Source organism: Podarcis gaigeae (genome assembly GCF_964106915.1).
Source record: "Podarcis gaigeae genome assembly, chromosome: 9".
NCBI classification, from domain to species: domain Eukaryota; kingdom Metazoa; phylum Chordata; class Lepidosauria; order Squamata; family Lacertidae; genus Podarcis; species Podarcis gaigeae.
In genome coordinates, this window is record NC_139685.1 from 56,643,469 (window position 1) to 56,659,445 (window position 15,977).

The following is a 15,977-nucleotide window of genomic DNA, read 5'->3' on the forward strand; positions in this document are numbered from 1 at the left end:
GCATAGAAGGTGCTCATCTTTGCTCCTTGTGGCAGCTGACCACCATTTTGGTTTTCTGACAATCCCTCACAGCATCATGTAGCTGTTAGAGATTTGGACTAGAATTGTGGAGGCCCACAATGTTTCCATGAAGTTTGCTGGGTGTCCTTGAGCCAGTCACTGTCTCTCAGCCTAAGCTACCTCAAGAGATCTGCCATGAGCATAAAATGGAGGTACATGTACTCCACTTTGAGCTCCTTAGGCAAAATATGGGCTATTAATGTAATACACATTAACAGTAAGCATTCCAGGACATCCTGAGTAAACCATTTCCAGCAGGAGCAGGCGGGGAGGATTTTTGGTGAGTTATGTATCACCTTGCCTACCTCAAAATTATCTGAAATGGATTCTTCCCCCTTTCACAACCTGCAAAGGGGAGGGCGTGGAAATTGGTTTGTTGTGCTATTTCCTTTCAACTCTGATTCTAAGCTCTTTGGTAAAGAGAAACTCACCTCTTTTGTTGTCAGTCAATAGCATGACATGCTCATGGGTGCCATGATCAATGGCTCCTTAAAGGCTACTTGAAGCAATATTGAGTGAACCTAAATAAATAAATAAATTTGCTGAATGAACAGCGATGGACTTCAGTGACAGCTTTGCTTGTATTTTGAACCCCTTAGCATGAGGTTCTTTGCTTTTTCCTGCCACGGATGCCAGAACTTTGTTTTTCTAAAGCTGTTCAGCTTTGAGTCAAGATTCTCACAGTATCCAGTATATATATAAAAATAACAACTAAAACCTTTCAATCAACATCATTTTTCAATTATGTGAGGAGTGTGGGCTGAGGCAGACAAAGCATGTGAAAGGGGAAAACTGATTTCCTCCTTTTAAAAACGCACAATATAACTTAAAAATAGCAAAACCTCTCTTTCTTTTTTGCACACACAATGCATACACCACCACCCTAAAAACCCCCGCCCTGTAAATAAAATAAATGTTTTTGGCAGAGAATTTTAACACAGTCATTGTTTTGCATTTTGTGAATTTTTTAACAGGCAAATTCCTGTAATTTTGCAACGAGACATGTTAAAGTACGCTAAGCCCAGCAACGCTTGAATGGAAAGGAGTGGGAGGTGGAAGTAGCAGATGCTTTCTTGCACCTCAGCTTGTGTGAAGAGAACGAAGGGGCTACTTGAAAATGTTGGTTAAGGGTTTAAAGTTTTTAAATGGACTTGCTTTTGCACATGGATTGAGCAAGAAAGATAAAGACATTGCAGCAAGCTTCCTTGAATGCATCACGGTCTGAGCTGGGTCTCAAGAAGGATGCACTGTTTTTATTTTTGTTCCCATTAGTAGAGCTATGCCAAACAGAGCTTTATGCATGGTTATCTTGCAGGACTGCAGCCCCAACAAAACTGTGGTGAAACACCTTGTAGTTGTTGAAAAGGAGGCAGACAGGATTCAGCTACCCCCTGCTGCTTCTCAGTCTCAGCAGGTGAAAAGGTCACCTTTTTGACTCCTTGCATCAAAGCTGGAAATAGATGCATTTAAAAGAGCAGTGGCCACAAGCAAGAGAAGCAGACTTCCTAAGTATGAAAATTCCAAGCAAAATTCCTAATGTTAAAATCAGTCAAAAGGTAGCTCTATTATTGTTGTTGTTGTTGTTGTTACAAAGCTGGAAATTAAGGGAATTAATTGTTTATGGTAGCCCCTCATTTATTTCCCCTCTACATCTTTGGTGCAGAGCTAAGGCATTATTCCAGCAGGCTGTCAAAAACACACACCATGCATCAGCAATTCCTGTTTCTCTCACCTCCCTGCACTCTCTCTCTCCCTCTCTCTCTGTGGCCCAAATGAATAGCTATAACGCACTGCACTGGGACACATACTGATGGAACAATTATACCCAGATTTAAAATACATTGGAGGCCACATTTAAGATGGGAAAAAAGTGACTGCAAACCAACAGATGCATTAAAAGGCATACATTGTCCTACCATTTTCACTTCACATATTAAGACTAAGCTCCCTGCAATACTAAATGTGATTTTAAAAAAACGCAAAACTTGGATATAGTAGGAGCAGTGAGGGGATTTTCCATGATTGGGACAATGATGCTAATCTTTTCCTGCCCTGCTGGATGTCCCATTTTGTTTCTCTTTCATTCTCACTTTCCTGGTCTTAAATTCATTTGCCCCACTGCAAATTCTGTGTGAAAATTACTCTGCCTTTTCAGGCATATTTCTCCCAGAATCTGCATTTATTTATTTTTATACGAATTTGTACACAATGCGGTCAAATCCACCCCATGCATTTGAGGTGGATGACTTCTCCCAAAGATTCCTGAGAACTTTAGTTTACTCCTCACAGATCTATAACCCCAGCATCCTTAAGAAACTACAGTTTCCGGGGTACTTTGGAGGGAACCACGTGCTTTAAATTTGCTTTAAGCGTGAGGTGAATATAACCAGTGGACACAAGCTTTGTTTTCACCCTTCTTTCCTTTCTTTCTGATTAGGTGACTGGAAGATTGCCCAAATGTCTCAACAAAATATCTGGCGCTCTGTGTGTGTGTGGTTTGGCCTTTCTTTTTTTCTTTTCTGGTGCTGCTTTTGATTTCGTATACTGCATTTCTTGAAGCTATAAAATTCTCAATAAATTATATAACTTGAAGAACTAACAAACCTCCCCCCCCCCCCGACTCACCATAAGGGTTTGTGCTGAATGAGCAAGAATCGTAATAGAGTTTCACCCCCCCCCATCATCAAGCCCCAACCAGACCTGCTGCTCAGATGTGACACACTTCGTTCCATTCGCTCTGATCTCTTGCCCAAATTGGAAAAGTCGGGGGGGGGGGGGCTGAAGGGAGTTTAATTATATGGCGATTAGAGACTTTATTCTAAGAAGGCAGCTATAGATTGCCAGTGCTTTATTGCAACAAGAGTGCGATATATATTTCCCGCCCGCCCTTTCTATGCATGAAGCTTGTTTGCTTCATAAAAGGTAATCCAGCAGTGGTTGCCGATTCATTCTGTGGGAACCCAAAGGTATTGGGCAACTGCTAACTATTGAAATGCTCCTGCTCAACACTTTTGAAATAGCGATGCTGTATCTCAGAACATTTCTTTCTTATGCACAGGCCCAAAAGACAAATTTGCACCCACTAATTCATGCCATATTTTATTTCATAAAATTTACACACTGCTTGATTGTGAAAAGACTCCAGGTGGTTTAACAACAACAACAACAAAAACAATATTATTGGTTAAAAACAACTATTTAAACATTAAAAAATATCAGAATAAGCAATGAAATTACTGATCACAAGATTGCACCATAGAATCTAATTACGCCTCTTCATATGTGACGCCCTTCCTATGAGATATTTTCCTCAAGCATGTGTCATAGATCAAAGGTAAAATAATATTCCAGATGGTGGTTTTGTTTTTTAGCCAATTGAGGACCTCATCCCTAAGACATGGGAGCCATTCCTTTTAAGAAGCAGGTTTTAACATATAATTAAATTTTAATTACTTTTAAGTTTTACTTATAATCTATTGTTACCTGCCTGGGGCCTTCTAGATGGGATAGATTAAATCAAAATTAATTAATCCTCTAATTCCATATGTTCCTCGTGTCATTTAGTAGCCATATTTCATTGGCTATGTGATGCCATTATGACATCATGAGCATTCCACGATCCTTGATTAGCTGGCGTCATCCACTGAAAAAGCCCTTTAAAATAAATACTTTTTTTTTATTAAAAAAATGAACAAGCAGTATGTATATTGGAGAAACTCTGCCTGGAAACTGGGGTCAGGGGGAGGGGTCAGGGAAGCAAGAGAACAGGAGATGAGAAGGTTAGGGTCCATCACATAAATGCCCCATTGATGGCAACTTTCACCATGACCATCATGAAAATTTAGCACAACACTACTACTCAGTTTACGGAAGCTATCTTGCTGAGTAGGGCAGGGCTGGAGTTGACCACTGACCAGATAGAATTCTGATGTGAGCCAGAATCCTGGCCCATAAACCAGAAGTTCCTAATCGCATCCTGGAGAGTCACTTGTAGTCAGAGTAGACCACACAAAGCTAAATGGGCAAAGAGTCCAACCTAGTAGAAGGCAGCATTCTCTGCAAGCTCCACATATGCTTTGAATTATCAATATATAATGAGTGGTATTGAGGGCACCATTTGCATTTTCCACTTCCAAAAATCTAATAATAATTGATTTATTATTTATACCCCACCCATCTGGCTGAGTTTCCCCAGCCACTCTGGGCGGCTCCCAATCGAATGTTAATAGGCTGCCTCTGTATATGAATACGCAGGAGTGAAGATCCAGAGGTTGTATTATAGGGTGAGGAACATTGCACTCCCTGATGATGCTGGACTACAACTCCCATCTCCCTTGGCCATTATCCCTGGCCGGTCCACTACAGCAAATATGGCACATATGTTTGCCATCAGTGACCCCCTCCTTACTTATGACCAACCCAGGGGTTGGGCCTGGCTGTTGGCTTTCTCCTCCATAGTCTCACTTTCGCCCTTATAGAACTCAGCAAGGAGGTGATGGGAAAGTAGAATGAGTTGGCTCCTCTTGTCATTCACTCTGGTTCCACCTACAGTGAGGCTCCCAGCCTTCCACCCTACCAGTCCCAATGGGCTGGGGATGATTGGAGTTGGAGTCAAATGTCTGGAGTCAATGTCTGGAAGGCCACAGGTTCCCTCTCCATCTTGCAATACATCTCCTAGGCAGGCTTGTTTCTTCATGTCACAATCAGCTGCTTCTACCACATAGAGTGCTGTCAGTGTTGAAATGCAGCTCTTCACCACAGACACGTGAATTAGGTTAAGGAGTGAGTCCTAACAGAATAGTGAGGCAGATGGTTTGTCGCTAGCTCATGTCTAAATTCAAAGCACAGCACTGGGCTTAACCAGGAGGCAGCATCTACTCATGGGGTCGTTGCCACTCATCTGTTTTCTTTTGTGAGAAACCAAGTGTTTACTTCTGTTGGCATTGTGGATTGATAGAACAGTTAGGGAGCCAGCTGGACTCTATCCCACAGCACCCTTTTGCCAGGGCCAAAGCAAGCATTTTCCAATTGGAAAAATGATGTGGAGATTAAATAGTTCCGTTTCTTAGTAAACAAAGACTGCAAGATGTGTTGTAAAACATTGCCTAATTATTCCATGCTCGGCAAACAAACAAAAACATTGTGAAAAACCCAGATTGTTAATAATGGCTTGATGGCCATTTCCCAATAACTATTCCAGAGTCCCTGCCTTTGTTGGATTAGTAAATAGTATCCTAGGGCTTGCCGATCGAAAGGTCGGTGGTTCGAATCCCCGCTGCGGGGTGCGCTCCCGTTGCTCGGTCCCAGCGCCTGCCAACCTAGCAGTTCGAAAGCACCCCCGGGTGCAAGTAGATAAATAGGGACCACTTACTGGCGGGAAGGTAAACGGCGTTTCCGTGTGCAGCTCTGGCTCGCCAGAGCAGCGATGTCACGCTGGCCACGTGACCCAGAAGTGTCTTCGGACAGCGCTGGCCCCTGGCCTCTTGAGTGAGATGGGCGCACAACCCCAGAGTCTGTCAAGACTGGCCCGTACGGGCAGGGGTACCTTTACCTTTACTTTATCCCCATTAGCGTTGGCTCATGAGAGCCAGTGCGGTGTTAGCGGTTAGAGTGTCAAACCAGGACTTGGGAGACTAGGGTTCAGATCGCCACTTGGCCATAAATCTCACTGAGTGACATTGGGTCAGTAACTATTTCAGCCCAACCTACTTCACAGGGTTAATGTGGGGGTTAATTGAGGAACAGGAGAACCATGTATGCCACCTCGAGCAACTTGGAGACATAAATGCAAGGACATTGTTTAAAATAAACAATGTTTTGCTGTTTGATGCAAAGGACAAAATGATGTACCATGTAAAGAAGTTGACTGGATTGGCAGGTCAACACAGGTAATGGGATAGCATCCTCCACCATACTTGAAGGCAGCATGATACCCCAGGGAGGTTCAGAGGAGGCCACTTGGCATATATTGCTGTGTCTCCTAAATCCCCATCATTGCTCCCCACTTTCCAACATCTAATGCTTCACTCTGTCCTGATTTTTCCCATGTAGCATGGATGATCAGCACACAGCCTAAATACGCTTGTGAAGCACATCTAACTTGTTGTCTGGCTATTTTATCTGCTTAGCTGATGCACAGCTTTCAATACACAAAGGTCACTTTCAGTTCAGAATCCAGCAAGAGAAAACAGACCTACAGCAGCACTGTGTGGTAATGATTCCTTGGGCAGGATTATGTGAGGTTTATGTAAAGTTGGGGTGAGGAACCTGGCGTCATACAGATATTGTTGGACTCCAACTCCTATCATCCCTGGCAGGCTGGCTTCCAGAAGAAGCTGTCAGGCTTTCCCTCCTTGCCTGGCTTCAAGTGATACCATCCTGAGTAGAGAGAGAACAATAGACCAGGAGTCTGTCTTGTCCTTTTGACCTGGGGTTGAGAGTCAGAGAGACTTGCCTTGCTGTGAGGATAAAAGGTGTGTGTGTGTGTGTGTGTGTGTGTGTGTGTGTGTGTGTGTGTGTAGGAATACCATGCATGTTACCCTGAGTCCCTTGGAGAAAAAGCGGGAAAAATCTATAATTAGAGCTCTGCTAAAATGAATTTAAGTACTCTGGTATGACAGCTGGGCTGATGACTCTGTCTGAGTGTGATCCAACATGTGACATGAGGTTTTTCCAAATCACGTTGTATTTCCCATTCTGTTTTGTCTTCTACTTCCTGCCGTTCCACAAGAACCACCATCACATTGTCCTGCATTATAATCATGTTTAGTGTCTGCAAAGGACTATTGTGGAAAAATAATCCAGTATTGGGTGATGCAAAGGATATATCTGCATTACACATGGCATTCTAATTCTTGGTTGACTTCCATAAAGAATAAAGGATTTCATTGTTAATCCCCCCCTTCCCAAATAAACATAGTTTTTCATGGACTCCTGCCAGACTCCCTTTTCTCTGCCTGTTGACATGTCAATGATACTGTCAGGAAGACATTTCTCCGAACTCCACATAGTATCCGGCCCAATTAGATGAGCAGACTGTATAAAACCTCACTTCAAGCTGATGTTCTTGGAAACAGTTTGCATGGGCGCAATGGCACGGACACAGCTATTCATGCTGGAGCTATATGATTGACATATGCTTTCCTGTTAGGCTTGTGATGATAAAGAAATTTTAATTGCTCTGGGCTTTCATTACTGTTCAAACTTTCACAGAGCCTGTTTTGAATTCAAAGTCTGCTTTTTCTTTTCTTTTCTTTTGAATGATGTACATTACAGCACAGCCATGGTTTGAATTAACATTTATATTTATGCAGAATATATACTTGCATAGCCATCCTGCATTAACCCTTCCACCCTTTCATGGACCTTGTGTGTTCTCTTGACAAAACTTAGGAAACGCAATTTGTGTGCCATTGCCGAAGACCTGTGGGAAGGAGATGGCTCTGCATCTGGTGTGTGTACACTCACACGCTCAAACCAGCCTTATGTGAATGGAGTGGAAGGGAGTGATAGTGACATGTGGGCATGTGCTGAGCATGTGTGCTGGTGCTTTTTTATGACCAAGATACAACAAGGAGGTGGGAGATAATGAAGATTTGATTGTGGCTCTTTTCCCATATAAATGGTTGTTTTGAGTTTAACTGTGAATTGTTGTGCTGGGGGGAAACAGGCTTTACTCATCAAAGCAAAAAGAAAAGAAAAAAACTGAAAGGGAAAAGAATGAGGTAAGGATTGCTAACAGCAATAATAATTTCATTCTGTTTCGTGGTGTTGTCCCCACCCCTCCAATCCATGCTAGTGCCAGCCATCTCAGTCTTCTTGGTTAATTTGACCCGGGATGGGGCCAAGGCCCCCAATACTGATGCCTGCCTCACCTGTTGGTTCAACATGTCAGTGTCAGCTGGCTGGATCCAACCACCATTTTGACTGAGTAGAAAACTTGACATCACTATAGGGCATTGTGGGAAATGAGAAGAGTGGCTGCATTCAGCTGGCTAGGCTTCCTCAGAGTGCAGCTGCTGTGGCCAGCTAAGTCACTTTGCTCAGGACCCTTCAAACCTAGAACCACCCCTGAATCAGTGTTCATTTCTAGCTCTTCCTATTAATGCTCCTGAATGGATAGCTAGTCAGGACAGCTCTTGGAAGTGAAGGACACGAGACAGGAAGTTGGCAATGCAGGTGAGCTGTGCATAAGCAAGCTGCCAGCTAGCTCTGCCGAAGCTCTTTTTATTAGCACAATATACAAAACCAGTCAGATACATTTTGGACTGTGACCTTTACACATCTTCCAATCCTGAGCTTGAGGGCTGGTACAAAGTTATTTTGGCACCTGTTTCCACCGCCTCATTTTCTCCTTGAACAATATATGACAAAGGAGACAAAGGTCACAGACAGGACATGGTAGACCACTAAGAGAGCAAAGGTTAGATAGAGGGCATGATGTTCAGACAGCTGTGGCCTGTCTGTGGGTGGAAGTGTGCTCCACACCCGGCAATCATTCCTTCAGCTCTCTCCTCTTAAGATTTGGTTGGAGCTCAGGTTGTTGCTTCCAGCAAGCCATGATGGGAAGGAAACAGTGCTAGTCCCAATGGACCTCCATTTATTGATACATGATGAGATAATCTGGCTAAGCTATGCGGGTAGTTTGCTTGTGGCACACATTTCCAGAGTCTCACTTCATCTTAATGCAGGAAGCTAGCTGAGAAACAAGCCCATCACTGGAGTGAACAAGCAGGTGGAGACCACTTATCCCATCCACATCTTCCCATTTCCACCGGGTTCCATAGCTGTCAACGTTTTCCCTTTTTTAAGGGAAATTCCCTTATTCCGACTAGGATTTCTCGCAAGAAAAGGGAAAAGTTGACAGCTATGCTGGGTTCAACTGTTGTTGGCATCCATCTGTCTTGAGAGACGATGGAGTGCACTTCTAGGAGCCACAGGTGAGTTTGGATTTGGGCCTGGAAGTCAGCAGTGATACCATTTCCACTTTGCACAACCCTCCTCATTCAAGTAAGGCAGTTCCTGGTGCCAGCACTGCTAAGGGTTCTGTACTGATGCTGGGTATAAGTATATTTCAGCTGTTTGACAGCAGCAGTGCTCTGCAGGCACAGGCTTCCAGGATGCTGGGCTTTATGCTGGGTCTTGGTGGGAGATAAAACAGAAAGGGAAATGCTTGGCAGAAAGGTCATAGCTCTACAATGGAAAACACATTTTCCATATATGAAGTCCAGCTCCACATTCAATTGGCATCTGGTATTGCAAGGCTGGGGAAGATCCGTAGTTCAGTAGCACAGCATCCGCTTGGTATCTAGAAGAAGAAAAAGAAGATTTATTTATTTACCACCCTATTTATATACCACCCTATACCTGGAGGTCTCAGGGCAGTTCACACAACAAAACCACAATATAAAATCACAAAATATATAATCAAAATAAAAACAAGACCCCCCCAAACCCCACATTTTAAAAGGGTATAGGTTGTCCATCAAATCAATCAAAGGCCTGGTTAAAAAAGAACGTTTTTGCCTTTCGCCTAAAGGTGTAGTAATGAAGGCACCATGCAAACTTCCCTGGGGTCCAATCCCTGGAATCCTCAGGTAGGTCTGGAAATGTCCCCTGTCACTGCTGGTCAGTGTGGACAACATTGAACAAGAACTTATAATGGTCTGACTCAGCAAAAGGCAGCTTCCTATGTTCCTAAATATTTCTGCTTGAGATCTCGGAGAACTTCTATCCATCAGGGCACACTGCTACTCTATTGAGCATTGATCTGACTCTTTCTCACTGTGCATGGCCTTCAGCTGTTTGGCAGAAATGCGGTGATGCTGTGCATACCATGAGTAGTAAATACCCACTTACCCACTATAATGGAACTTCAAACCTATCTCCCCCCATGCACAACCTGCATGCACTCCAGAGAGCCTGTCAGGGACTAGCAGGGCTCTGGAGAGCATGTGGAGGAGGCAGAGGCACCATCTTCTCAAGATGACTGAGAGGGCCTGACGTGACTTCCTGATGTCTCACACACAATGCCGTGAGGAGTCAGGGTGAGGAAGCAAATGCCCTCTGAACATTGAGGGAGCCCAACCCCACAAAAAACAACAACATTGGGCAGATCAAAAAGTGCCTCAGCCCTAGGAGCTGGGACCTATAGGTGGAGGCAAGGGACCAGGGGAGTAACCCAGCAGAGGGGACCAGTGATATAAGAGGTGTGACTTCACCCACAAGGCAGGGAGTCTGAGACAAAGGAAGGTGACCAGATGTGGCTGAAGAAGCAGAGGAGCAGCAGGACCCATCACCAGGGCCAGAGGGGCCCCTGTCTTCAAGACCATGGTGGGTTCTGAAGCAGAGGGGGCAGCAGGAATGGTGCTCTAGGAGGCTGAGGCAAGTAAGGGCTCACAGCCCAAATCCCTCACTGGCCAGGTGGGCCTTGGAAATGATGGGAGGAGGGATGTGATTCCTCAGCTGGAGTAGGCTTGGAACAGGTCAGGATCACATGCCTCTTCAAGCCCAGATGCTGCAATCAGCAGGTACCAAAGGGCAGCAGAGCTGAGGTGCTATATCTGCTCACCTGCCCATGTTGGTGGACCTTGGCTTGGATGCTCCTGGACCTCCATGGGACTGTGCTTCAGGTTTGACTCTGGACTGTATCCTGACTGCTGGACTTCAAACATGGCTACTTGGACTGACCCTGAACCTCATTTCCTGACCTTTGGACTTCACTTGTGTGGATCGACTCTCAGACGTTGAAATTGGGACTTGGCATACTGACTTGCTGCCAGGTAGGCCAGGGATTCAGAACACACAATTTCATCAATTAAAAAAAAGATGGGAGCATGCTACAAGAAACACATGAACAATAAAACTACATAAGTGAAATCACAGATAATCAGCCAACTGTAACAAACATTTCTGCCTCCTTTTTAACTGTTTGCATAAACCTGGTGGCATACAAGAGGTTTTGGAAAACATTAAAAAATTAAAATATAGGCGACACATGCTAAGGTAGAGTAGGGAGGAAGGGAAACATAGTGATGACATAGTGATTCTTTTTGCCATCTGAACTGTGTTGAGATTAATAGTGATTACTTGTGGTGATGAGAGAGCTTTCTTCTAGTCCTGTCGCAAGCGAACAAAAAGAACCACATCATGCTTTTAAACAGTTAACGTTAATAAAGGATTTGCTTTATATGCTTCCCATGTGCTTATTGTTGTATTAATTTGCCACGTGTGAATCAGCAGCTTCTTTGGTACATGAAAGGTCTCTTTCTCTCTCTCTAAATGAAGCGTATGTTTAAAGCATCTGTATTTGTTGCATTCAGCATAGATGTATTTGTTATTTACCTTTACCTTCAGGCACTGCTAAGCAGCTGGTCTTAATGAATAAAAATAGCCAGTGAAATCATACCATGTGGTGGTTGGGAAGGAAGAATTTATAGCTTGCAGTTTTATAGATTGAGGTGGAGCGGGGGGAGGGAGAGAGGACGCCCAGCCTCAGAAAGCATGTCCAATCTCTGCTTTTATGTAGAGCAAGGGCACCTGTACTGCTCAAGGCAATGGAATGCTGGGCTGATTAGCAAGTATTAATTCTCTTTCTACTGCTGATGACCATGGGAATTGGGAATCCAAAATGTAATATTTGAGATCTGCAGGACTTCCCCCCACCCCAGGTTTCTTTTTCTTTTAAAGCCTCATTATTAGCATCCGTATCCTAATCACCTGGAGCATGATGTCATTCAAACTGGGCATACAGAAAGGAAGTTGATTTTCCTGTCCCATTTGGTGCCTATCAAAACAGTGTTTTGCAACCAATAACCTAACCGAGAAGGCAAGAGGCTCAAGGTGACTGTTATATGAGTTGCAACATAACGCAAAAGGACTGAGTCGCATTTTCATGGGGGTGTCAATATTGCCCCAAGCTATATTTTCACACCTTTATGTAGAGTTCCACAGTGCGCGGATGACTTTCACTGCTAAAGTCGTAAGGGAATAACCTGCAGGACCAAGTAATAATTTTAAAAGCTGAGAAGGTTTCTGCAGTTTAGGTATGCAAGGAATAAGGAGCTTGAGCTACCAGCTACAAAGGACAACAGAGTCCCTCTTACCTGCAAGAGTTGTGCTGAAGAGGGAATGCAGGCAGTTCTTCCTTTCCTCACTTCAGCATGACAAATGGTACTTGGTCAATGTCTCTCTTCAGTTGTTTATAGCAGAGGACCCTGCTTCTTAATGCCAGCTGCTGGGAATCAGAAGCAGGGAGAGTACTGTTGTATTGTGGACTTTCTGTAGGTATCAGTTTGACCATTGCGAGAAGAGGACAGTGGACTAGATGGACCTTTGGCCTGATCCCAATGGGCTTTTCATATGTTCTCTCTTGCATCTGGTCACTCAACTGGGAAGTTGATGGGCAGCATGATCTAGATAACTAAGCAACCCTGGGATATGAAAGGCTCACTTGGGTTAACTGGGCTGCCTTTACGGACTCTCCTATCTGAAAGTTCTGTAGGACAATCAATTCATCCATCTCTAGTGGAAAAAGTTCAAAATGGAGAGGTGTGTTGAGAAGTGCAGAAGAGCAAACAAAAAGGTCTTTGGGAAAGAGTACATGCACACCTGTATATGTATGCATGAGTATATGTGTGATATAGATATAATGCTTGAGATGTGTAGGGGCAGCTAAAAGGGAATCTGGGCAGAAGTACCACAGAGAGTAGACAACAAGGTCATGAAATCACCCCATTCCCATTGCAGTGTTGGACTGTGTTCATTTGTGCATGGAACAAACACACTAGAAACTGATTTATATATTTCAATGAAAATATTGACGCACATGGTGTTTAGGAGACTTTTGAAAACTTTATTATGGAAGTCTCCATATGCAAAATGGGTGTGTATGCTGTGGGATAGGGGAGAAACACACTCAGTATTCATCAACAGTTTCTTAATGTTGAGCCATTTCTAATGTTATACAGCTGAGCTTTGAGCTGCCAGTTTGCCAGCTCTAACTGTCCTTTAATAGCATTTTAATCTGTGAATGCCCTTCAGAGAGAATGACATATCACACTTGGAAGGCTGTCAGGACAAACAGTGTCAGATGACCAAAAAATCATGCTCATTTTATTAATTTTTTCGAGCGGAATGGCCTCACCCAGAAAATATTTTATTCATAATAACGGTCCTTTTTAATACTTAATCTTAGTATAATTTTTTATGACACCCTCCTTAGTTCCAAGATTAATAAACTAAATGTGTTGCTAATATTAAGTGGAAGGTTATGTAGCTATTGCAGATATTCTCTTGTAATTACTATTAGGATGCATACCCTCAGATGAAAATAGGAATGCTAGCCTGGGCTTTGAGGTGCAGCAGATTCTTTCATCCCAGAAAGCTCTGGCAGGTGCCCAGCTCCACCTCTAGCAAAAGCATTTCCCCCCACAGGGTCACCACCTCAGTGTCCGGCGGTCTCAGGGCTTCAGCAATCCTTCAGCTTTCTCTGCGCCCCCCAGTGCCGCCTCCTCCTCCAAGGCCGGGGCAGGGATATAGACTTGGTAGCCAAGCAAAGCATACCAGAGCCAAGCAACCGTAACAGCCTCGCCAACAGGCCCTGCTCCGTTTGCTCCCCCACCTACCTCTTTCTTTATGGGAGTCCGACCTGCTGAGGAAACAGTGAAAGACTTTCTTAGGGGCATCCAAGCGACCAGGATCTTGTTTTCATAAAAATAGGAAGTAATGTCATATTGATGAGGGGGGGTGTAAGGAAGGGAGTGAGAGGCATATAAATGTTTTAGAGGGACTAACGGATCTGAATTTCCAGTAACATGTTGAAACACTGTAGTGAAAAGAAGGCCTCTTAGGAATTTGGGACCCAGCATGAGAAACTGAGAAGCCGTGATGGTTTAAAGGTTTTTGTGATGCATTTTGGGGGCAGCTGGAGACTATGAGAAGGCAATCACCTGCAGAAGATAGAAAAGCATGGAGAACTATTGAATATCAAACTGTGGATTGAAATATAAGAGAGAATGTGATTTTGCCAATGAAATGTTGGGTATGCAGCGGTGGTTGGAATGTGGCTATATAAGTGTTGCTAGCACTTATTTTGTGTTGCTTAATTTGTTTCACTATCTTTCATTCTCACCCATATTTTTTTAAAAAATGGGAACTTCTTTAAATGCTCCCACATCCCACTGTGCTACTCCACCATGGAAGTCTTCATGTTATCCTTTTCATTGTACATTTAATATAATATACTGTGGTAAGCATCATTACATGAAAACATGATAAACGTGGGATGCATAATACATAGTCCCTGACAATGTGACATGACTCACTTTCCAGCTGTTTATATTTGTCCTCTTGTCTTAAATTCAGACTGGATATTGAGCTAATTATTAACCAAATATGTTTCCAATAAGAAAATCAAGATGGCATAAAGATGCATCTCAAATGTGTGCATTCTTGCATATCAAGCTCAATTTGAGTGCATGACTGTCACATTGTCGCTTCTGAGAGTTTACTTGTCAGCACCTGGAACAGCTGTGCCTTGGTATAATGCCCTTTGCAATATTGTTGGATGGGTTGCGTAAAAGGTTACAGAGAACTTGTGCGCTAAGAAGAAGATGACTATCAATGCAAAAACCGCAAGTATAAATAGCTTGTGAACCATTGCACCAAATTCATCCTTCCAGTCATGTACAGTACCTGCCAAGGGTCAACCCCACCCACATTTCTGAAATCTCAGACAAGCAGAAGAAATAAGGGTTGTTTGAATATCTGATAGGTTGTTATATTTGGCTGGTGAACTGTTTTTAGCTTGATGGGTCACCATGTATGTAGATATGAACAAGAATGTTTGAAATGTCTTAAATATCTATGCTTTTACTTTCTAGGCCAGGGGTGGGGAATCTGGGATGTTACAGGTGTTGCTAGACGGGGACTCCTATTGTTCCTGACCAATTCTATGCTCTCTGGGCCTGATGGGAGTTGGGAGTCCAATAACAGCAAATCATCCACCCCCAGCTCTAGGCTATGCATTTTGGCCTTTCTGTGGGAAGCCTCCTTTAATCTTGCCAGACTTTCTGATCTCTTAAAAAGGCCTGCCTGCATTGCTAAGAAATAAAACTGCCTTTTAATTCCATACCAGAAACAGCCTTAGATACTGTAACCTGTCTCCTGTGTAAAAGCCACACTGTTGTCGTCAACCCAGGAAATGAAGCATTTCAAATGGGAAGTGTTGAGTCAGATCGGGACCATACTCATAAAGACGTTCATTCCACCAGTCACGTGTGGAAGCAATCTGGGTTGGCTTTCTTAAACAACCTGTTTTTTTGAGGGGTGAGGAAAGTATTTATTTATATTTACTCATTGCATTGCATTTCTGCCAAGGCACCCAAGGCAGTTGGCCAATGTGAAATTGCAAAGACAAATCATATAACAGGCAATGTGGCACCCGGGGGTGGTGAGGGGAGAAGGGGGCAGCCTGACAGGAGCAGGCCCAATGTCTTCTATACCTGCCTCTCTCACACATTTCCTCCTCCTTATAGGGCAGACTTCCATACTTGTGCATGTGTTTTTGAAGCTATTTTTTTGACCAAAGGTAGAATAGCAAAAGCTCCTTGGTCTATGGAGGAATTGCAGCTACTTCAAGAAGATGAGTACAAGTGAACAATTACAGGAAGGCAGCAGAAGTGGGTCTACATTTTTTAATTGGTTGCCTTGAAGATGCATGTTAATATTAAAGTTTCGGACCCAGGTGTGCTTACAATGGAACACAGCAATATCGAAAGCAACACGATGGCCAGAAACAATCACAGCATAGAAAACTTTATGAAATAATGCGAAACATCAAAACTATCAAACGGAAGTCTCTGAAAGTCCTTGAATAAGTCATGGTGCCAGACTTTACCCGGCGGAGATCAAGCTTG